Source organism: Hypanus sabinus, unplaced genomic scaffold (genome assembly GCF_030144855.1).
Source record: "Hypanus sabinus isolate sHypSab1 unplaced genomic scaffold, sHypSab1.hap1 scaffold_1450, whole genome shotgun sequence".
Lineage (NCBI taxonomy): Eukaryota > Metazoa > Chordata > Chondrichthyes > Myliobatiformes > Dasyatidae > Hypanus > Hypanus sabinus.
Genome location: NW_026779524.1, coordinates 40,278 through 65,857, shown reverse-complemented (window position 1 = coordinate 65,857; position 25,580 = coordinate 40,278). Strand labels below are relative to the sequence as shown.

Below are 25,580 nucleotides of genomic sequence, written 5' to 3'. Positions count from 1 at the left end.
TTTTTCCCAGGGCAGAAACGGCTAACACGAGGGGGAATAGGTTTAAGCTGCTTGGAAGTAGGTACAGAGGAGATGTCAGAGCAAAGATTTTTTAAACAAAGAGTGGTGGTGTATGGAATGCCCTGCCAGCAACAGTGTCTTTTAAGACAACAGGGTCTTTTAAGAGGTACTTTGATAGGTACAACATGGAGCTTAGGAAAATAGGTGGCTATGCGGTAGGGTAATTCTAGGCAGGTTAGAGACAAAGTTACATGGTCGGGCCAACATTGTGGGCCAAAAGTCTGTAATGTGTTCAAGATTTCTGTGATTCTCTGGGATTCAAGGGAAATCTCCTATCCCACGGAGTCGTGACTATTTGCAACCTGTCATCTCAGGGAGAGTGAGAGGGGAACGGCAGGGGTAGATTTTCATAAACTGATATGGAACAGAAACATGGCCAGGGACCAGATGGGCTGAGTGGCCTCTCTAGTGTACATAGTGATTGTGGTAGAGACAGTAAGTACCTGAGGCACGGGATTTGATACAAACTGATTTACCTTTCATAGATCCACAATATTAAGCACCAGTCCGGTCTAAGGCTAACATCAGCAGAACGGACTCCTCCAATGCTCAGTGACCAGGGTTCAGTCCTGGGTGCGATGAGCAGCCGCAAGAACTGCAGAATCTGACAGTAACAGTCCCTCATGAACCTGCAGCTGCCTTCAGTCACCGTGATGGTTAAACATTTAACACGGAGCTGATTTGAACTTCCTCCCTGATGTGAAGTTGCTGGTGTTGCAGCAGCTGGGATGATTGAGTAAAACTCTTTGCTCACTCCGGACAGAAATGTGGCCTCTATTTATTGTGAACTCACCGGAGCATCACAAGGTGTCACAATGAGCCCCTTCGCACACACGGAACAGGTGAACGGCCACTTCGCTCCAAAATGAGAGCCAGAGAATGACGCCACAGTGCTCTGAAAGTCATGGCGATGTATCCAATCAGGTCACGGACATGGATACGTGATCGTGCTCTCCCTGTAGCGCTGGGAGCGCTGTCTTCTCCCGCATTTCCGCCTCCACATTCAAGGATCGGCGGCATTCAAGCGCTGGTGAACTGACAGATACAACGGAACGAACGTGCTGTTGTGTTTGTGATTCCCATACACAAATCCTTTGACTTTTCTAAACTGTTAAAAGTTTACAAACCACGTCAGTGCGTAAAGGAGAACATTTCAGTTAAGATAATTTTATTCTCCATGGTGCCTTCTGAGAAAAACAATGTCGCAACTCAAAACAATTTGAGGGGAGAAGACTTCATCTTCTAACTGGCCACAGTTCCGGCATCAGGCACAATATCAAACTCTCCGCTTCCCTCTCTGTATCAAAATGGATCATTCCTCCCCTTCATCGGTCTGTGACTTGGCTCAGTTGGTCTGTCTCCTTCGCATTCTGAGCATGCGCCACACACCCACTGAGATCACATTTTATTTACACGGCTGTGACTAGAGACTTTCTGATTATTATGTCCCTCCCGGCATTTGACGGTTGTAATCTCAGAGTCAGCAATGGTATTGAACATCGGGAGTAGGTGATTAGGCTTTTTCGTTGGAGATCGATAAACTGCCGGTAGTGTGTGGCTGGATAAGTGGTTCGTTTTCAGACTGGAAGGAGGTAGCGTTTGGAGTTCCCCAGAGATCAGTCCCTGACCACAGTTGTTCACAGTTTAATGTCCTGGCGGAGGCAGCGAGATGTGAGATGTCCCAGTCTGCCGGTGACGCAGAAAGAGTGGAGTTGGGGGAGGGGAGGCTATTCACGTGCAATTTCGTAGCTTTGCAATCAGTACATAGTGCACTGTGGGGCTGTAGTGGCGGGTTCCATTGCTGGGATCCGTGCACAGTCACTGTGGACTGTGACAATTTTGTGAATAAAGCACCATTCTCCAATTTAGAATCCCAAGCTGGGGAACAAGCCTATCGATTGTATATTTAAGTTGTATTTATGGCACTGTGATAACCAGATAGTATAGCTCTCCACGACCTCTCTATCCAGCCCTTTTAATATTGGAATTCATTTGTAAATTTCCCCAGCGGGCCATCAATACTGTCATCCGATGCATTGACAGTGAACTCGCTGATTGAAAAGTAAAATTTTCTCACTAGCAACCTTATCACTTCTAAGCAAACAACGTTACTTTACCTGCTTGATAATTATATTTTATGATAATTAGTGAGTGCAACCATGCAATACTTCGTCATATTATTAAATTAAGTATTATATGTGTTATTGTACCAGTTATTCACTGAAATGTAGTGATAGGTTATAATCTTATTAATGTCTTAACTATCACTATATTTCTGTGGAGTTCTGGAATTCATATATTTCTTTCATCTTGGTTTACAGCTTGACATTATAAGAAGCCCTATTTTATACACACACACACACACACACACACACACACACACACACACACACACACACACACACACACACACACACAATTAATGAGCAGGTACACAAATTGGGTGCGACATACGAGGTGTTAAGTCCGTGGCCTAAGGTGGAAGGAGTCAATTTTAGAAAACCTAGCAATTTTCAATTATCAGAAACAGAAATACCACAAACGTTATTACCTTCAAACTCTCTTCAGAATCACTCAAAGAGTTGAACTGCACGTGCAGGTTCCGAGAGCTGTATAACTTTAGGCCTTCTAACTTAGGACACGAATTTATCAATCACACCTGGTATGGCTCCGGCACCTAAAGAAATGGCACTGCACCACTGCTCCAGGCGTCCGGCAGAGCTCAGGCCCGGCCCTTTCTCAATGCAACCGGCCTCGATTTTCACAATCTCGGGATCAGCCCATAATTATCGCCGCCCGAATGGGAGAACCGCCAACAACAGATGCAGAGGTCTGCACCTCGCCGCCGGTGGCCGGAGGTCCATGCAGCGCAAACGGGTTGGCGGGTGGAGGGGGGGGGGATACTCGGATAGAATATAGGGACTGATCCTGGACCCTGAGGGTGGCCTCATCTTGGCACAAGAGGAGGCGATGTTTCACACGTCGGAACGGGAATGGGAATGGGAATTAAAATGTTTGGACACCGGGAAGTCCCGCTCGGAGCGGATAGTTCAAAGGTTAATTTATTAGCAAAGCAGGTATCCATAAACAACTCTGAATTTTTTACTTCTCCAGAGAGCCACAAAACAAATGTCGTTCACAGAGAAAAATGAAATTTCCACACCAACCCCAGCATAAGAACTAACGGCATCCCGATCATCAACCCCCAAAACCCACCCCTCCCATACAAAAGGGAACAATAACATCAACACCCCCGAAAAATAAACATTCCTACCCGGGACAATTGCGGAGGAGCCGGTGTCACCAGTGTGGAGGCGGCCGCATCGGGAGCAGCGGACACAACAGGCGACCCCGGAAGATTCACAGGTGAAGTGTCGCCTCACCTGGAAGGATATTTGGACAACGGAGAGAGTTTGACCGTCCGGCCCTTTCACTGTGACACCCCGAACTCCACATCAAATCCGTCCAAACGAATCTGGGTGATCTTTAATGACCAATAAATATAATTCCTCTCAGCGATCAGCTGTCTGAATGATCCCCTGACTCTGAGAGGAAGGGGTATCTATGGTCCACACTGTCAGGGTGTTGAGTTTACCAGGAGTCAAAGACTGCAGGGACGGGAGGTTTTCTGTTGACTAATACACTGTGTGTGGACCCCGTTGGCAACGCACTCCCACATGTGACGTCACACAGCTCCTCCCCCACGCGCCTGACGTCAGGCATGGGCTCCCCCACCGGGTTCTGCCCTGACGTGCGCGGTGTCTTACGTCACCCACGCGCTGCTGTTCTCGAGCTTTATCGGTTTAACAGCTGGGCTAATAATCACGTGACTAGCCCCGCCCCCACCGCTGTCAACAGAGGATTCAGGGGCTACGTTATTCCCATTGGTGCGAAGCGATGTCAATCACGGGTTACAACCAGTAGCGGAGGCGGACAAGCCGAGTGGGCGTTACTCCGCTGAGTCCGTCACCCTCTCGAGCGCCGACAGCCTCCTCAGAGCGGAGAAAACCTCAAAGTAAATGTCCGCTTTCTGATTTATTTCCATTTCCCTCCGAGGGAAGTTGGGGCGTTTGTGAAGCGTCTCCTGCGGCCGGAGTCTGATATATCGCTGAGAGGTAGGAGGAGACCGCTCGGCCCGTCGGTTCGATGCCGGTTCCCCGGGGAGGGATTTTATTGACAGGATGAGGATGCTGAGAGAGGGGGCGGACAGGATGTTTGTCCCGGTCGGGACAGGAGGGGCTCATCTGTGGAAATGTCTGAGCCCACGGTGGTGCCGAGCAGAGGGATTCACCACATGGGGGGCAAACACCGGCAGACTGTTGCCCTGCAAGCGGGACCAATGGTCCGGGCAGAGTGACAATTATTTGTGCTATGTTGAGATTGTACCTGGAATTTGGTGTAAAATCCCGCTCCCCATGCTGACACGGGTTATACAGACCAAAGAACAAACTGCCGGAGGAACTCAGTGGGTCGGGCAGCATCTGTGGAGGGAAATGGACCGTCAACATTTCGGGCCGAGACCCTCCGTCTGGACTGAGAGTGGACGGGAAATAGTCAGATAAAAGAGGTGAGGGGTGGGGATGGGGCAAGAGATGGGGAGAGAGAGGTGGATACAGGTCAGGGGGAGGTGGGAAGGTGGAAATAGTAACAGGGGTGGGAGGTGAGTGGTTGGGGCAACACGGGGCTGCAGAAGATGGAAATTAATTCCACAGAGGATTATCAAAGAGGTTAGAGAGCATTTGTTATAGAGAGTGCAATGAAGATTCACCAGACTGATCCCTGGGGTGGTGGGGTTATCATATGAAGAAAGATCAAATGTGATCACCCTTTCATTTAGAGAATCCAGGACTGAGAGGTGAACATTGAAATGCACAACATCATTACCGGTTGAACCAGGGATCTCAGTCTCTGAAACAGGGATGGACTGTCCGGGACTGAGATGAGGGGAAATGTCTCCACTCCGAGGGTGGTGAATGTCTGTAAAACCCCTCCACAGAGGGCGGTGAAAACTCAGTGATCGTCCCCACGTAAAACAGAGGGCGGCAAATGTGTGGAGACCGAAGGGATGGAGGAAACGAGGACTGGGCAGAAACATGTGGCTGAGATGGGAGAGCAGACGCAATCTTGCTGATGGTTAGAGGGGCTGAATGGCCTGCTGTTTCTCACTTGATATTTCAGTGTTCCTGTCCAGCAAGGCTCCGGAGGAATGCGAATACAAATTAGTGTTTATAAACACAGAACTGATTTAAATGAAACGTGAAAATTTCCTGTTTGGGTCTGAATTATGTTTTGGACCTGGATGGGAATGAGCCGCTGACTCTGTGACCTGGAGATGGAGGGAAAGGGATCGGGGAAGATATGGTGTGAAATAATAATCATGTCTCTGGGGTAAATATGGAATAATGTGGGGAATGCAGTGGATGAGTCGGGCAGCGTGTGAGGGGCGAGGAGCAGAGTCACCAGATCAGAAGGGAGACCCTCCACCCTTCACCTGATCCCGTTTCCTGTTCACGTTTCTCTGCAGATCTGCAGCATCTGCGGGTCACTGCTCTACGTGTATGTGTAGCTTCATCTTTCCCCGTACAGACAAGTCAGTGAGATCCGGATCTGTCACGTCCTCTGTTGTGCGTGGACAATGTTTTTTTCTCTGCAATACTTTCTGCATGTTTCCTGTTTAAAATCACAATTGTTAAAATCTATTGTTATGAATTAGGTTCTACTGCTGCCGCAGGGACAACAAATTTCATGACACATGCCGGTGCTATTAAACCTGATTCTGATATTGATATGGGAGACCCACCACCGGTCTCCTGTTCCCAGTTACCGCAGATCGTAATGTGAGATTGAAGCATTTTCCATATAGTTGCTTTCCACAGAAATGACAACAGTTCAGTTTCCTTCTGAGGTTCCAGAGCAGAAGCTCAGTCTGTCTAATATTTCCACACAATTAAAATGGGGAATTTGTTTATTATCATCATGTACTGATTGATTGGCCTAATCTGAAATACTGATAACAATCAATCAAATGCCTTCTGACAAGGTTCGGTCCAAACAAACTTTTCACCCTTCTTCAGGAGGTTGGTCAGAGGAAGAGTGATAGCAGCAGAGTTCTTACAGAACTTACGATAATATCCATCCATTCCCAGAAACCTTCTAAGAGCCTTCTTAGCAGTCAGAATAGGAACTTGAGAAATTGTCTGGACTTTTGCCCGAACAGGAGCCAACCTGCTTTGACCTACAACATAGCCAAGACAGGTCACAGTGGCATGGCCAAATTCACTCTTAGCCAAGTTAACTGTAAGGTTGTCCTAGGAAAGCCTGTCAAATAGCTTTTCTACTGCAGAGATATGCTCTTCCTGAGTGGCACTCCCTGTAACTAAGTCATCAATATAGGTATCTGTGTGTTCTCACCCTCGAATTACAAAATCAGTCATTCTCTGGGATGTTCCTGGAGCATTTTTCCTTCCAAAAGGCAAAACATTGTATTCATACAACCCAGATGCTGTCACAAACACAGAAATGTCTCTACCTCTGTCCGTCAATGGAACACACCAATACCCTTTCAACAGATCAATCTTTGTAAGAAATTTGCTTTTCCAGCCTTATCGATGTAATCCCTGGGGATAGGATAGGCATCTGTTTTTGTTACTGCATTTACCTTTCTATAATCAACAATATCTAACAATACCATCAGGTTTGGGCATAATAATGCAGGGTGACTCCAATCTCATTTTGATGGCCAAATAATACCATTCTCCAGCATATACTCAATTCCCTGGTCAGCCAATTTACACTTTTCTACGTTCATGCAATTTGGGTGTTGTTTAATCAGTTTGGCTTGACCAACATCTACATCATGTACTGCGACCGTTGTTTGCTTGGGAACATCGGGAAATAAAACTTTAAACTTCAGAATTAATTCCTTCAGCTGTTGTTGCTTTGGCTGGGGATGAGACAACCTGTTAGCAATGTTTTCTGGAACAACCGAGTTCACTAGCCTAACTGGAACCATGTTTGGCTTGTGAAAGGTCTCAGATGAGTCAATTGTTTCACTCTCAGGGTTGCCAGATTCATTTGTTTTGACAACGCACACAGATGGTACCTGCTAGTCAAAAAAGGCTTTATCATATTTATGTGTACCACCTGTGTTAGTTCAAGTCAGTTGGGTGTTTTAATAACATAATTCACATCATTAATTTGGGAGACTATCTCATACGGTCTATTGAATTTCACCTGTATGGACTCATCAACATAAGGCAAGCACCTTATCCCCCACCCGGTATTTTCTTTCGCAACCCTGCTTATCAAACTAACACTTCATTTTGTTTTGAGAAACCTTTAAGTTTTGACTCGCTAAACTAAAGGCTTGGTGTAGTTTATTTTTGAACTTCAAAATGTACATCTCCATCAATCCACCATTCCTTTTAACAAGATCAAACGTCACTCTGCGACCAAATACAAGTTTAAACGGAGTAAAGCCCAGTGATTACTGTACTGACTCTCTTTCTGTGGACAAAAGCAAATGTATTCCTTCATCCCACTCTTATAAATTTTCAACACAATATGTCTTAATCATTGTGAGGTCGAGTCCATTTTATCATTCATTTGGCTTATAACCACAGACAGGAAGCCGTCCTTCAGCCTGGTGTTACGCACTTTACGGCTTTTGTATCCCTTCCCCGATGTGGGAGCGGGTTTGCAGCCAGACTGTCCAGGTTATGAGGTTCTTTGTGTCCATGGCCTGCTTTTCCGAGGGAGGGGAAGTGTAGGAAGAGTCCATGGAGTGGAGGCTTGTTTCTATGATGTTCTCTGCTCTCCAAAGTTCTCTGCAGTTCCTTGCAGTCATGGGCAGAGCAGTAGCCATACAAAGGCATGAAGTATCGACAAGGAGCTCAGAGACCTCGGCCTTCACCCTGCCTTGTGTAGCTGGATCCGGGACTTCCTGTCAGATCGCCGGCAGGTGGTAAGAGTGGGCTCCATCTCCTCTGTCTCTCTGACCCTGAGCACACATCACCCATAGGGATGTCACTTTGGCCCCCTCCTTTACTCTCTGTGCACCCATGACTTGTGTTGCCACCCACAGCTCCAATCTGCTAATTAAATTTTGCTGACAGCACTACATTGATTGGCCTAATCTCAAATACTGATAACAATCAATCAAATGCCTTCTGACAAGGCTCGGTCCAAACAAACTTTTCACCCTTCTTCAGGAGATTAGTCAGAGGAAGAGCGATAGCAGCAGAGTTCTTACAGAACTTACGATAATATCCATCCATTCCCAGAAACCTTCTAAGAGCCTTCTTAGCAGTCAGAATAGGAACTTGAGAAATTGCCTGGACTCTTGCCCGAACAGAAGCCAACTTGCTTTGACCTACAACATTGCCAAGACAGGTCACACTGGCATGGCCAAATTCACTCTTAGCTCAATTAACTGTAAAGTTGTCCTAGGAAAGCCTGTCAAACAGCTTTTCTACTGCAGAGATATGCTCTTCCCAAGTGCCACTCCCTGTAACTAAGTCATCAATATAGTTAGCTGTGTGTTCTAACCCTCGAATTACAAAATCAATCATTCTCTGGGATGTTCCTGGAGCATTTTTCCGTCCAAAAGGCAAAACATTGTATTCATACAACCCAGAAGGTGTCACAAACGCAGAAATTTCTCTACCTCTGTCCGTCAATGGAACACACCAATACCCTTTCAACAGATCGTTCTTTGTAAGAAATCAGCTTTTCCAGCCTTATCGATGCAATCATCCACCCTAGGGATAGGACAGGCATCTGTTTTTGTTACTGCATTTACCTTTCTATAATCAGTGCAAAATCTAACACTACCATCAGTGAGGGGGGATTTGATCAAGGTATTTAAAATTTTGAGAGGGATAGATAGAGTTGACGTGAATAGACTGTTTCCATTGAGAGTAGGGGAGCTTCAAATGAGAGGACATGATTTGAGAGTTAGGGGGCAAATGTTTAAGGGAAACAGGAGGGGGTATTTCTTTACTCAGAGAGTGATAGCTGTGTGGAATGAGCTTCCTGGAGAAGTAGTAGAGGCCAGTTCAGTTGTGTCATTTAAGGTAAAATTGGATAGGTATATGGACAGGAAAGGAGTGGAGGGTTATGGGCTGAGTGCGGGTAGGTGGGACTAGGTGAGATTATGAGTTCAGCACGGACTAGGAGGGCCGAGATGGCCTGTTTCCGTGCTGTGATTGTTATATGGTTATATCAGGTTTGGGCACAATAATGCAGGGTGACTCCAATCTCATTTTGATCGCCTAATAATACCATTCTCCAGCATATACTCAATTCCCTGGTCAGCCAATTTACACTTTTGTACGTTCATGCGATATGGGTGTTGTTTAATCAGTTTGGCTTGACCAATATCTACATCATGTACTGCGACCATGGTTTGCTTGGGAACATCGGGAAATAAATCTTTAAACTTCAGAATTAATTACTTCAGCTGTTGTTGTTGCTTTGGCCGCAGATGAGCCAACATGTTAGCAATGTTTTCCAGGACAACCGAGTTCATTAGCCTAACTAGGACCACGTTTGGCTTGTGGAAAGTCTCAGTCAAGTCAATTGTTTCATTCTCAGGGTTGCCAGATTCATATGATTTGAGAACAACACACACAGATGGTGCCTGCTTGTCAAAAAAGGCTTTATCAATTTTATGTGTACCACCTGCGTTAGTTCAAGTCAGTTGGGTGTTTTAATAACATAATTCACATATTTAATTTGGGAGACTATTTCATACTGTCTATTGAATTTCGACTGAAGTGGATTCGTCAACATAAGACAAGCACCTTATCTCAAACCTGGTATTTTCCTTTGTGAGCCCTGTTATCAAACCAACACTTCATTTTGTTTTGAGAAATCTTTAAGTTTTGTCTCGCTAGACTACAGGCTTGGTGTAGTTTCTTTTTGAACTTCGAAACATAGTCTAACGAGTTAACATGTACATCCCCATCAATCCACCGTTCCTTTTAACAAGGTCAAAGGTCACTCTGCGACCAAATACAAGTTCATACGGAGTAAAGCCCAGTGATTCCTGTACTGACTCCCTTTCTGTGGAAAAAAGCAAATGTATTCCTTCATCACAGTCTTTTCCATTTTCAACACAATATGTCTTAATCATTGTTTTGAGGGTAGAATTAAATCTTTCTAAAGCCCCTTGTATGGTACGCAGATGATGCAATTTGTTTTGCTCCCAGTTCAGAAACAACCTGCTGGAATAATCCAGATGTAAAATTACATCCTTGATCAGACTGGACTTCTTTAGGCATATCGAATAAAGTGAAAATCTTGGTGAGAGCCTTCGCCACAGTTTTAGCTTTAACATTTCTGAGAGGCATTGCCTCTGGGAATCTGGATGTAGTACACATAATAGTTAGCAGATACTGATGGCCAGCTTTAGTCTGTGGCAATGGGCCAACACAATCCACTACAACTTTGGAAAAGGGTTCACCGAATGCAGGTACAGGCCACTGGGGTGACCTCATTAGGTTTACCCACAACTTGACAACTGCCTTTTGGAAACTCTTATTCAGGGTAAACATAACTTTATCAGTTAAAGCAAATTGATCTGCTAATCTAGCAGATTCCTGCATAGTGGCAGTATCATTTCCATCTAAATACATCTTTATGTCATCAGGAACGCACCCTCTGAACTCTTCAATTAAAACCAACTCTTTGAAGCTGTTAAAATTATCATTTACATGTTCAGATGTGCACCAGCGGTCAAGACACACAAATTTCTCAAAAGCAAATTCCGTATGTCTGGTTCACAGATTTCTTCAAATTTCTGAACTTCTGCCTGTCTGCTTCTGGGACCAACTCACAAGCTTTGAGCACAGCCTGCTTCAATAGGTCATAATGTGTCATGAATAGGTCATGACCATGTGGCTAAGGTGTTGAACTCGTGATCTGAATGTCATGAGTTCGAGCCTCAGCCGAGGCAGCTTGTGTGTCCTTGAGCAAAGCACTGAACCACACACAGCTCCTGCAGATTTATAGCCCAGTGGCGATGATTGGGGCAGCATAAATAAATAAATAATAAGCTGCTTCAGCAACTGTCAAAGCAGAATAGGCTTGCTAAGCATTCCCCTTAATTACCCTTTGTAAGAGAAATTTCTGTCTGCTTTTCTGCCTCTCCAGCCTGAAACTGCCTCTGCCTTTCCGCAGTCTCCATCTTTAATTTTTCTCACTTGTACTGGATCTCAAGCTCACTAAGTTTACTTTCAGGAAACACCTCCAACTCCTCCACTTTAAACACACCCTCAGATACATAATGTTCAGCTATTATCCTCCGCATCTGTGCCCTCCTCATTGTCAATTTCACCTTAGCAAGTATTAACATTATAGCAATACTGAACAACTCAATCCTTCTGCTGTTCTCTAATGCCCGAGAGGCTCACACTTCCAGATATCTATCAACATCCATTGCTGCTGGTTTTCCACACACAAATAAATCAAAAGGGATTTCCCCAATGAAATCGATAATAAATCAATCCTTAAATTTCTTCATATCCCAGACGCAGGCCCCATTTTGTTACAAACCGTAATGCTTTAGAAACGAACCAGCAGCAACAGACTCCGCCTAGTGGCTACGCATTTTAATTCCACATCCCATTCCCATTCTGATATGTCTATCCATGGCCTCCTTTACTGTCAAAATCAATCCAAACTCAGGTTGGAGGAACAACACCTTATATACAAGCTGGGTAGCCTCCAACCTGATGGGGTGAACATTGACTCCTCCACCTTCCGTTAATGCCCCTCTTCCCCTTCTTACCCCATCACTGACATATTTAATTGCCTGTTTTCCATGTCTCTCTGGTGCTTCCCCCCCCCCCACCTTTCTTTCCTCCGAGGCCTCCTGTCCAATGGTCCTCTCCCAGCTCTGTATCACTTTCGCCAATCACCTTTCCAGCTCTTAGCTTCATCCCACCACATCCGGTCTTCTCCTATCATTTTGCATTTCAGCCTCCCCCCACTACTTACAAATATCTTAGTATCTTTCCTTTCAGTTAGTCCTGATGAAGGGTCTCAGCCTGAAACGTCGACAGTTCTCCTTATAGATACTGTCTGGCCTGCTGTGTTCCATGAGCATTTTGTGTATGTTGTTTGAATTTCCAGCATCTGCAGATTTCCTCCTGAGTGTTATGTGTATAAATAAAATTCCCAAACTATTGAGCTCGGGGGAAACAAGACTTGGAGTCTTGAGATGGTAAAGTATGAAAGTTCAGTTCAACCACAGAATAGGTGATGAGAGAGATATTTGTAATCCAGGGTAAATGTTGAGAGAAGGCAATTATGTCATATTCCAAAGGTTACATGGTGGTAAAACAAGACCAACAGTTGCTGTAGATTTTATCTGTCATCCTTCTAAATCCACATACTAATTATCACCCAAAGTGACTTGTCATGAAGGGTATCGTCTTCAAAAGAATTACCACACCATAGCCAGACAAGGGTTAACACATTAGTGGTCACCGCAGGATACCCCAAATCAGATCCACTCCAATGGATCAAATGAGGTGACATCCACATATTCAATGTACGGAGAATCGATAATTTGCCCACACTTGTGGGCAAAGGAAAGTTCCAAACAGTGACCCTTGGCCACTAGTTCCCTGGTTTCGATTCTTTCCATTTTTCCTCCTTCGTCTCCGTCTGACTCTGAGTGTCTGTGTCCTCAGTTAAAACTAAACAAGCTGCACACAATGTAAACAAGCTGCAAGTCAGACACATTTGCCTTCTTAATCTCTCTCTCTCTCTCTCTCTCTCCACAGCAAACAAAACCTAGAGATTCATAACAATGGCCACTCCCCATTGTGAGCTGACAGGTGTGTCAGTAGGTGGGATGACTGAGTGAATCCGTTCCCACATTCTCAGCAGGTGAACGGCCTCTCTCCAGTGTGAACTTGTTGATGTTTCTGTAGGGTGAATAACTGAGTGAATCCATTCCCAGACTGAGCAGTTGAAAGGTTTCTCCCCAGTGTGAACTTGCTGATGTACCAGTAGGGTGGATGACAGAGTGAATACTTTCCCACATTCTCAGCAGGAGAACTGCCTCTCTCCACTGTAAACTTGCTGATGACTCTGCAGGGTGGAAGAGTCAGTGAATCTCCTTCCACATTCTGAGCAGGTGAATGGCCTCTCCCCAGTGTGAACTCACTGATGTTTCTGTAGGCTGGATAACTGAGAGAATCCCTTCCCACATTCTGAGCAGGTGAACGGCTTCTCCCCAGTGTGAACTCGCTGATGTCTCTGTAGGGTGGATGACACAGTGAATCCCTTCCCACAGACTGAGCAGGAGAGCGGCCTCTCCCCAGTGTGAACTGACTGGTGACTCTGTAGGGTGGATGACTGAGTGAATCCCTTCCCACAGACTGAACAGGTGAATGGCCTCTCCCCGGTGTGAACTCGCTGGTGACTCCGTAGGTGGGATGACTGAGTGAATCCCTTCCCACAGACTGAGCAGGTGAATGGCTTCTCCCCAGTGTGAACTCGCTGGTGACTCAGTAGGTTGGATGACTGAGTGAATCTCTTCCCACATTCTGAGCAGGTGAACGGCTTCTCCCCAGTGTGAAGTCGTTGATGTCTCTGTAGGCTGGATAAATTAGTGAATCCCTTCCCACAGACTGAGCAGGTGAACGGCCTCTCCCCAGTGTGAACTCGCTGATGTACCAGTAGGGTAGATGACAGAGTGAACCCTTTCCCACAGACTGAGCAGGTGAACGGCCTCTCCCCAGTGTGAACTCGCTGATGTATCAGTAGGGTAGATGACAGAGTGAATCCTTTCCCACATTCTGAGCAGGTGAACAGCCTCTCCCCAGTGTGAACTCGCTGATGATTCTGCAGGGTGGAAGACTCAGTGAATCTCCTCCCACAGACAGAGCAGGTGAACGGCTTCTCCCCAGTGTGAACTCGCTGATGTTTCTGTAGGCTGGATAACCAAGTGAATCCCTTCCCACATTCTGAGCAGGTGAACGGCTTCTCCCCAGTGTGAACTCGATGATGTCTCTGCAGGTGGGATAACTGAATGAATCCCTTCCCACAGACTGAGCAGTTAAATGGCCTCTCCCCAGTGTGGACTCGCTGATGTATCTGTAGGTGGGATGACTGAGTGAATCCTTTCCCACAGACTGAGCAGGTGAATGGCCTCTCCCCAGTGTGAACTCGCTGATGATTCTGCAGGGTGGAAGACTCAGTGAATCTCCTCCCACAGACTGAGCAGGTGAACGGCTTCTCCCCAGTGTGAACTCGCTGATGTTTCTGTAGGCTGAATAACCAAGTGAATCCCTTCCCACATTCTGAGCAGGTGAACGGCTTCTCCCCAGTGTAAACTCGCTGATGTCTCTGCAGGTGGGATAACTGAATGAATCCCTTCCCACAGACTGAGCAGTTAAATGGCCTCTCCCCAGTGTGGACTCGCTGATGTACCTGTAGGGTAGATGTCTGTGTAAATCCTTTCCCACACTCTGAGCAGGTGAACGGCTTCTCCCCGGTGTGAACACGCTGGTGTGCCATTAGAACAGATGACTAAGTGAATCCTTTCCCAGAAACTCAGCAGTTGACCAGCCTCTGCCCAGTGTGAACTGATTGGTGTGTTCACAGGTGGGATGACCGACTGAACCCCTTCTCACACACAGAACAGGTGAATGGCCTTGCCCAGTGTGAACTTGCTGATGTACTTTCAATTGTGATAATCGAGTGAATCCATTCCCACTGTCTGAGCGGGTGAAAGGCCTTTCTCCTGTGTAAATCACAGGCGTGCCAGTTGGTCAAATGTCCGAGTGAATCCCTCTCCACAGTCCGAGCAGAAAGGGTGGTCAATTGCATCCCTTGCTCCACTTTTTAAACATCTAGACAGAGACAACAAAACTGATGTGCCGTGTTTGAGCTTCCTGGCGACAAATTCCTTCTCATTTTTAACCTGTAAAAAGATTTAACAAAATCCATCAATGGGTTTAGTGCAACATTTCAAATGAGATTACTTGAGTTGCCAAGGTTTGATCTGGTATCACACTGTTACGGTGAAGTTCAACGAAAGTTGGACAGAGAAATCAACTTCTGACTGGGCAGAGTGCTGGTATCTGGAATGACCATCAATTCCTTGATGCTCTTCCTGTCTCTATAAGAATGGGGCATTTCTGCCATCTGCAATCTGTGACCTGGCTCAGTTTGACTCTCTCCGTTGGTATTATTCCCTGTTCCCACTGAGCTGCATGGGTTCCTGGCCCCTCAGTAACTGAAACACTCTCACACAAATAGTTTTTCTTGACTTGCAGCTGGGATCTTCTTTGATGTATTATTAACTTAAAGTGCCACAGTTTTAATGCCACATAAAAATTCCTGCTGAAATGACTGGTTGGTTCACACAGCTGTCAAAAGGGGTTAGAGTGAATTTTTGTATTATTTCAGGTTCTTGTCACAATCTTAGAAAATTTCAACATAGAAACAGGCCCTTTGGGCCATCCAGTTTGTGCTGAACTATTTAAACAGCCCACTCCCATACCCCTACCATCCAGGTACCAACACAAACCTCTTAAATGTTGGAATTGAGCTCGCATGCACCACTTGTGCTGGCTGCTCATTCCACAGCCGGATGACCGTCTGTGTGAAGAAGATTCCCCTCATGTTCCCCTTAATATTTCACCTTTCACCTTTAACACATGGTCTCTGGTTGTTGTCCCACCCAATCTTCATGGAACAAGCCAGCTTGCATTAACACTATCTGTGCCTCTCTATCACAATCAAATCTCCCCTCAATCTTCTGCATTCCAAGGAATAAAGTCCGGATTTGTTCAATATTTCTTTATTATCCAAGTCCTCCATACATGGCAACATCCTTGTGAATTTTCTCTGAAATCTATGAACTTCTTTTACAACTTTCCTGTAGGTAGGTGACCAAAACTGTACACAATACTCCAAATTAGGCCTCACCAATGTCTTCTAGAAGTCAACATAATATCCATCTATTGTTATCAGTAATTTGGTTCATGAAGGGCAATGGGCTGAAATCAATCTTTCTATCCCTATCTACCTGTGATACCACTTTCAGTGAATTAAGGTCTTGTATTCCCAGGTCCCTTTCTTCTACAACACTCCTCTGTGCCTGACCAGTCACTGTGAAAGACCTCCCTTGGTAGGTCAGACCAAAGTGCAACAACTCATACTGGACTGCATTAAATTCCATTTTCCATTTCTAAAACCATTTTCCCACCTGGTCCAGATTGCACTGCAAGCCATGATAGTCTTCTTGCACTCCACTGAACCCCCTGTCTTATTGTCATCCACAAATTTGCTGATTCAGTTAACCACACGATCATCCAGATTACTGATATAGACTGACAAACAACAACAGATTCAGTACTGATCCCTGTGGCAGCCACTAGACAGAGGCCTCCAGCCAGAGCGGAAACCACACTCTGGCTTCTCCCAAAGACAGTGTCTCATCCAGTTTACTGTTTAATCTCGAATGCTGAGTGACCGAACCTTCTTGACCAACCTCCCATATGAGACTTTGTCAAGTGCCTTGCTGAAGTCCATGTAGACAACATCCACTGCCTTGCCTTCATCCACTTCCCTGATAACTTCCTTGAGAGACTCTATAAGATTGGCGAGAGCCATGCTGTCTATCCTTTATCTGTCCACACCTATCCAAATACTTACAGTATATACCTGGTTCCTGCACACACATTCCAATAACTTTCCCAGTTCTGATGTCAAGCCCACCAACGTATAATTTCCTAGTTTATTTTTACAGCCTTTCTTGAACATCAGAACAACATTGTCTGTCCTCCAATCTTCGAGTACCTCACCTGTCACTAAGGATGATTCAAATATCTGTGTTTAGGCCCCGATAATTTCTGCACTCGTCTTCCGCAGGGTCCTAGTGAACAACTTGTCAGGCCCTGGGGATTGATGCACAATAATTTGCCTCAAGACAGCAAACCCCTCCACCTCTGTAATCTGTACAGGGTCCATGAAGTTAATGCGGCTTTGCCTCACTTCTATAGACTCTGTTTTCATCTCTTGAGTAAATACGGATGCAAAAAAAATCTCCCCAAGTCTATGTTATCCTTTCATATGGATTACCATTCTGATCTTCCAGAGAATTAATTTTTTCCCTTGCAATATTTTTGCTCTTAACATATCTGCAGAATCCCTGAGGATTCTCCTTCACCTTGTCTGCTGGGGCAACCTCATGCCTTCTTTTATTTCTTTCGTAAGTGTTCACTTGAATTTCCTGTATTTCATAAGTACCCCATTTGTTCCTAACTGCCTGTACCTGGTATGCACCTCCTTTTTATTGATCTGGGAGAGGAAAGCCAAAGGGGTGATAGATCTGCATGGTGGGAGGTGGGGGTAAGGAGGGTTAAACTAAAGTTGCAGGGGGAATGGGAGTCTGAATAACAGAACAGATAGTGGTGGGGTTGTGGAGACAGATGTTGTTCAGGCCTCAGACAAAGTCAGGAATGAAAAAGTTGAGCGTGGTGCAGTGAATATGCTGAGCCCTGTATATTTCAATACAAGGAGCAGCGTAGGAAAGGCGGATGTGTTCAGGGCATGGATCAATACCTGGAATCAACACTAGGATCTGGCAACTGTGGACTGGGACAGGCTGCTTTATGGCAAAGGTGTGCTTGGTAAATGGGAGGCCTTCAAAGCAAAATTTTGAAATTAGTAAGCGGGTATGTCAGAATAAAAGGTAAAGATAGAAACTGTAGGGAAACTTGAATTGCAAGAGATATTCAGACCCTGGTAAAGCACAAAATGGAATTACATAACAGGGATAGGCAGTCAGTTCCTTATGGAGTATAAGAAATGCAAGAGAACACATAAGAAATCAATCAGGATGGCTAAAAGATGGCATGAGGTTGCTGTCACAGAAGAGATGAGGGATAATCCTCAGGGATTCTCGTGATAGATTAAGAGCAAAAGGATTGCAAGGCACAAAGTTGGTCCTTTGGAAGTCCAGAATGGCAATCCACGTGTGGAACCAAAGCAGATGGGGGAGATCTTAAATATTTTTCAAACTCTATTTACCCAGGAGATGGACAAAGGGTCTATGGGAGTGTGGAAAAGCGGCATTAACCATTTCAACCCTGGGGGAAAAAACACTTCTCTGGCCACTCACACGCTCAATACCTCTCATCATTTTATACACCAAAAAATGTCTCTAAATATAAACAAGGAAATTATACATTGCACAATCTACTTTCCATGATTCAGTACATTTACACAGACAGGTGTGTAAAAAGGGCCCAACGAATATCAGCGACAAAAAGGCCCAATTCACCAGAACCACAAACTGTTCCTGCTGCTATCATCCAGGAAATGGTATCACAGCAAAAGGGCCAACAGTCTCTGGCATATCATCTTCTACCAGGCCATCAGACTGATTAATTCATGCTGATACAATTGCATTTCGATGTTGTATTGACTATCCTATGTACAAACTATCTATTATAAATTACTATAAATTAAACATTGCCCATTTAGATGATGTAAGGTAAATATTACTACTCATGTTTATGAAATATGTATTTAATAAAGTCAATTCAATTCACCCTCTCCACTATCTGTTCTGTCATTCTTCAACTTATTTTAACCACATCACCCCCTCCCCTGCTCACTACCACTAGCAAGTCTTACCACTAGGATATTTGTCCCCTCTTGTTCTGTTCCTCTAACTAACGAAACCCCTATCAGTCTTTTGACTTTCATCTGCCAGGTAATTACCCGAACAGCTTCTGAAGTGGTCCACCTGTTGTTGTGTGAAATGGCCACAAGAGTACTCTGCGTTGCCTATTTAACCTCATTCCCCTTCCTGACTCTCACCCAGTTTCCTGTGTCCTGCACCTTGGGAGTAACTCACCTCTCTTCATGTCATATCTATCACCCCCTCCAACTGCTGGATGATATGGAATTCACCCACTTCAAGCAGCTCATTGAAGTGCAGGGTTACAAGCTGCAGCTGGACGCACATCTTGTAGGGGAGGGCATCAGGGACACTGCAGGTCTCCCCTCCTTCCCTCCAATACCCCTCTAATTTGTAATAACCAGTGTGCAGATAAATCTTGTACTGTGTATTTTTTACCCAGTGACATCTAGCAAATCACTGTCAATAGGAACTTTAATCTCCTCTGGGTTTGATCGAGTTCATCTGCACTCTCACACAACCTATGTAGCAGGCCTGTAAGAGGAAATGCAGGAGTTTCTCACCAAAGCTTTTGCACATTGTCCATATGTGGTTTGCTTGCTAAATTACGCTTTAAGAAGTCAGATTTCCAAATATCACTCCACTTCTTCCCACTTGCAAATTCTCCAGCAACTTTTGCATCACCAAAATGCAAACAGGCATCACTAGTTTCTGTGTTCTACATATATATTCCCCCTGAACCCTCCCCCAATGACTGACGGTGGTGCACTCAGTAAATGAAATCCCTATGAATATGAAGGAAAGGGCAGTAGTCTGTCTCACTGGAATCAGGCACATTTGTGATGTGAAAGTTACCTGTTGCCCAGGGCAAAGGTGTTTGATATCATTATGTACCCAGAGAGAATGGGACAAAACATGTTCTCACCGGTAGAAAAGTCCAGAGCAAGAGGAGGTAAAGGCAGCAACACACACAAAATACTGGAGGAGCTCAGCAGGCCAGGCAGCATCTATGGAAAAGAGTCCTAATGCTGATATCCTCCGGGATTTTGTGTGCGTTGCTTGGAATTCCAGCATCTGCAGATTTTCTCTTGTTAGTGATTGAAGGTAGAACAAAGGCGATTTTCTCAACTTGTGATGTAAAAGATTTTGTTCCCTTTCTCCGAGTTCCTAATCCTTGCATTTAGATAGCTGGAGCTCAGCTCTGTCTGAGAGATCCATCGGTTCCCATTCCCTCATCAGCCGGAAGCTCCCCGGGGCCCGTGTACGGATCGTGGGGCTGAGAGAGAGGGAAGAGGGCAGGACTGTCCCGGGATTGCTGCCCACGGTGTCCGAAATTCAGAGGAATTATCCTGAAGTCGGTATTTAAGATAAAAACACAATTAATCGCTCTTACCTGCAACCGACATTTTCAAATCCTTCTGTGCACTGCGCGCATGCGTGAAACTCAGGGACGGCCTCAGCCTGACGCCTGCGCATTTCATCGGCGCTTCAGCGCCGGCGAAATTCTGAACGAATTGCCCTATGGGTAATCACGGTGCCATTAAACATTTCTGCAAGCACCTGTTCAATGTCCATACCTCATTTTTTTTTATCGTGGGTATCGAAAAAATCTGCAGCTGTTTTAACGCAGAAAGCGGCTCCCATAAGCAATATACTCAATATCAACGTGTATCTAATGCCAAAGTAAAATGCAGATATAAAACATAGGAGATTCTGCAGTTGCTGGAAATACTGAGAAAACATTTCCTATGTATTCCTCTCCAAAATTTCTGCCTTATCTGTTGATTTCCACCTGTGTTTTGCAGAAATTAACCACCTTTTTTTCGATCAACCAGTTTCCAAATGCTTCTAATCTTTCACTTTTAACCACATCGTGCTCGCCTTATTCGTCCTCCTCCTCTGGACCCCATCTCTCTCTGGAGCCCCTGACTCAGGCTGGCAAATCTTCGGTTTCTGACTCTGCACCATCGAAGATTCACTCGCGAGTCTGCTGTCAGACTTTAGAGGTGCATTGTGTTGCGAGACCGCAGGTTCGTTTACTGTGAGTGTCGCTTTAAGTGCCTGAGTGAGGCGGGGCTGTGACGTCAGACACAAGCTGCGGGAGCGGGAGAGGGAGACAAGCTGTTGGAACTTCAGCGTGTGACTGCTATAGGCTGCAACTCTTCCATGCCCAAAAGGTTGGGTTGATCTGATCATCGGCACGTAGTGCACAACGGATGTGTGACAGTCACTTCGTATAATCCATATGTGTGGATTTGCTGGAGTATCCTGTGGTATCACTTTTGTTGGCCCTTACCTGGAATCGGGGTGTTCTGTGGTAACCACTTGAAGACGATATTCCTGTGACTGTCACCTGGTGATATTTCTAAGTGGATTTCGGAACTAATCGACGGATAAGAACTTCGGCGACTGATACTTCGTTTACCCAGCGTGGAATCTGTGTGGAATTCTTCGTAATTGTCTTCTATCTACATGTTCGTGTGGATTTACAAATCTCTCCTCCCACTCACTTATTCCGTGGATTACTGAACTTTGCTAATTTACCATCTGAAGACTTTAAGCATTGTTTCCCAAGCTTGATAGTTTGGGTGCTATATATACGCATTACACAGTTAACTTCTGTTTATTTCCTTTAATCTTTCATATTTGGAGTAGATACTGTTACGTACCCCGTGACGGGTCAAAGAACCAGCAGAAACAGAAAACACCGTGGAGTCTGGTATTGCCATAAACTAATACTATTTATTAGTAACTACGCGATACAACAATATAAATGCAGATATATCAATCAGGTTAGCAATGATTGTGTGGTGTGTGTGTGTGTGTGTGTGTGTGTGTGTGTGTGTGTGTGCGTGTGCGTGTGTATGTGTGTGTGTGTGGAAATAAGAAAGCCAAGCTTCTTTACGCCTCGGGGTAAATAGATACCGTTTTACGGTGATGAGTGAAGTTCGTTTAAATTCGTGGGATTGAGTCAAGTAGTGACGGAGAGAGAGAGAAGGAGAGGTTTGAGTCTTCAGGTAAGCTGACGGCGTCGATAGTCCCGTCGTCCTTCGAAATCCTTTGGAAGTTACCGACTGTGACACTACAAACGGGACCGTTCTTCTGTGATGGAGTTATTAACCCAGGCGAGGGATGGGCACACGAATAACTCCCCACCGGTCACAGCCTTTTCACACTGCGAGAGCCACTGATCGATGCTCCGGATCGATCTTCCGAAACCCACCTTTTTCTGTGGACACAACAAAGTTCATTCAGTGTCCAAAACCATGTGTCTGGAGGTCTATCAGCGGACCTCCTCCTTATCTCACCGTGCTGAGCCCCAGCTGTCCATCAAACAGTTCCTCCCTTCTCTCTCTGTAAGAACACAGAAGCTGATAGTGTCCTTGTAAAAGTGTAAACAAGCTTACAGATAAACCATAACACCGTCTCCGAGCAGTCTCAGTCTCAGTCTCAGTCTGTCTGTCTGTCTGTCTGTCTGTCTGTCTGTCTGTCTGTCTCTCTCTCTCTCTCTCTCTCTCTCTCTCTCTCTCTCTCTCTCTCTCTCTCTCTCTCTCTCGTTGAACATCTCCCTCTCTCTTTTCAAAAACACAGTTCATAGGGGTAATTCAGGCACCCGTCACAATACTAATGAAGAAAGTGGTTTTAACATAGAAACATTGAAAAGAGCGGGGAAGAAGGAGTTTAACCAACTTCGTCCGGAGCCCTGAACAACGTCACAACCACAGTGAGCTCATCGTCTTGTTCAGACCGGAGAAAATCATGCAGGAAATTCATGCAGGTGTATAAGATGATGAGAGGCATTGGTCGTGTGGATAGCCAGAGGCTTTTTCCCAGGGCAGAAACGGCTAACACGAGGGGGAATCGGTTTAAGCTGCTTGGAAGTAGGTACAGAGGAGATGTCAGAGCCAAGTTTTTATAAACAAAGAGTGGTGTGTGTGTGGAATGCACTGCCAGCGACGGTGGTAGAGGCGGATACAATAGGGTCTTTCAAGAGACTCTTAGAAAGGTACATGGAGCTTAGGAAAATAGGTGGCTATGCGGTAGGGTAATTCTAAGCAATTTCTAGAGTAAGTTACATGGTCGGTACAACATTGTGGGACAAAGTATCGATAATATGTTGTAGATTTCTGTGATTCTATGACATTCAAGGGGAATCTCCTATCCCACGGAGTGGTGACTAGTTGCAATCTGTCATCTCAGGGAGGGTGAGAGGGGAACGTCAGGGATAGATTTTCATATACTGATATGGAACAGAAACATGGGCAGGGACCAGCTGGGCCGAGTGGCCTCTCAAGTGAGACACGGGATTTGATACAAACTGATTTATCTTTCACAGCTCCACAATATTAAACACCAGTCTAGTTTAAGGCTAACATCAGCAGAACGGACTCCTCCAATGCTCAGTGACCAGGGTTCAGTCCTGGGTGCGATGAGCAGCCGCAAGAACTGCAGAATCTGACAGTAACAGTCCCTCATGAACCTGCAGCTGCCTTCAGTCACCGTGATGGTTAAACATTTAACACGGAGCTGATTTCAACTTCCTCCCTGATGTGAAGTTGCTGGTGCTACAGCAGCTGGGATGATTGAGTAAAACTCTTTGCTCACTCCGGACAGAAATGTAGTCTCTATTTATTGTGAACTCACCGGAGCATCACAAGGTGGGTTAACTGAATGAGTCTCTTCGCACACACGAGCAGGTGAACGGCCGCTTCCCAGAGCGAAGCTGTTGGTGTATCTGCGATGGCCGACTGAATCCCTTCCAAAATGGGAGCCAGTGAATGACGTCACAGTGCTCTGAACGTCATGGCGGTGTATCCAATCAGATCACGGACATGGACACGTGTTCGGGCTCTCCTTGTCGCGAGTGGGGCGCTGTCTTCTCCAGCATCTCCGCCTCCACATTCAAGGATCGGCGGCATTCAAGCGCTGGTGACCTGACAGAAACAGCGGAACTATCGTGCCGTTGTGTTTGTGAGTCCCATACACAAATTCTTTGTCTTTTCTAAACTGTTAAAAGTTTACAAACCACGTCGGTGGGTGAAGGACAACATTTCCACTCAGATTATTTACTTTCCATGGTGCCTTCTGAGAAAAAACACTGTCACAACTGAAAACAATTTGGGGGGACAAGACCATCTTCTAACCGGCCACAGTTCCGGAATCAGGCACAACATCAAACTCTCTGCTTCCCTCTCTATATCAAAATGGATCATTCCTCCCCTTCATCAGTCTGTGACTTGGCTCAGTTTGTCTGTCTCCTTCGCATTCTAAGCATGCGCCACACACCCACTGAGATCACATTTTATTTACACGGCTGTGACTAGAGACTTTCTGATTATTATTTCCCTTCCGGCATTTGACAGTGGTAAACTCAGAGTCAGCAATAGTATTGACCCTCAGGAGTAATGTTGATGATCAGAGGGATCTTAGACTCCAAATTCATCGCTCCCTGAAAGAGACTGCACAGATTGATCGGGTGGTTAAGAAGGCAAATGACATGGTTGTCTTTATTAGTTGAAGCACTGAGTTCAAAAGTCGGGAAATTGTGTTGCGGCTGTTACGAGCCTGCGGTCGTACTGTGACTGTTTCTTTAAGAGCGTCGGCGTGAGGAGGCGGGACTATGACGTCAGTCACAGGCTGACAGCACTGACTGTGGACTGAACCATGAGAGAGAGAGAGAGAGAGAGAGAGAGAGAGAGAGAGAGAGAGAGAGAGAGAGAGAGAGAGAGAGAGAGAGAGAGAGAGAGAGAGAGAGAGAGAGAGAGAGAGAGAGAGAGAGAGAGAGAGAGAGAGAGAGAGAGAGAGAGAGAGAGATAGAGAGAGAGAGAGAGAGGGAGGGAGGGAGGGAGGGACTGGAAAAGCTGATCGCTTCAGTTAGTCGCAGCTGAGGCTTGGAACTCTCCTATGCCCACAAGAGCGGGTTGATCATCGGTACACGGAACCACAACGAATGTGTGTTTGGAATATCTTGTGGTAACCCCTGGAAGACGGTATTCCTGTGGGAGGTCACTTTCACTGATAACTCGTATCTGGACGGATTTAACGGAAAAGAACTTCGTTGGTGGTTATTTTTTAATAACGGCCTTTTCTCTACGTTTCACCCTGGATTACAAATATCTCTTTCCCATCATTTATTCCGTGGATTACTGAACTTTCCTACTTTACCATCTCAAGACTCTAAGCTTTGTTCCCTCAGGCTTGATAGACTGGGGGTTATATTTACACATATATACACTTTATTTCGTTAAGTTACTACATTATAAGTAGACACTGATAAAGAAAGTGGTTTTAACATCCAAACCCGACTCCAGTGTGAACTCTATCGCTGCTGGTTCGTTTCTAAAACGTTAACGTTCGTAACACAGTTCTATAAATCTAGTTAGACCACATCTGGAGTGTTTCATACAGTTCTGGTCGCCCCCATTCTCGGAAGGATGTCGGGGCTTTGCACAGGGCGCAGAAGAGGTTTACCAGGGCACTGCCTGGATTAGAGGGCATGAGCTATAACGAGAGGCTGGACAAACTTGTGTTGTTTTCTCCTAGCGGCGCAGGCTGGGGTGAGACTGGATGGACGTTTATAAGATTACGAGAGGAATAGATAGAGTGGACAGAGGATATATTTTTCCTGGGGGTTGAAATATCTAATACATTTAAGGTGAGAGGAGATGTGAGCGGCAAGTTTGCTTCTTTACACAGACTAATGAGTAGCTGGAGTGGGTAACTGGTGTCACTGCCTGCAGTGGGAATAAAGCGGTCACGTGATCCCATTTCCTGATCACGTTTTTCTGCAGATCTGCAGCATCTGCGGGTCACTGCTCTGCGTGTCCGTGTAGCTTCATCTTTCCCCGTT

The 25,580-nt window shown here is 45.5% G+C and overlaps 1 pseudogene; it reads right to left on the bottom strand.

The window, feature by feature from the left end:
* Positions 1-9,746: 9,746 nt before the first annotated feature.
* On the bottom strand, positions 9,747-20,252 carry LOC132386981 (zinc finger protein 226-like; annotated as a pseudogene).
* Between the last annotated feature and the right edge of the window lie 5,328 nt (positions 20,253-25,580).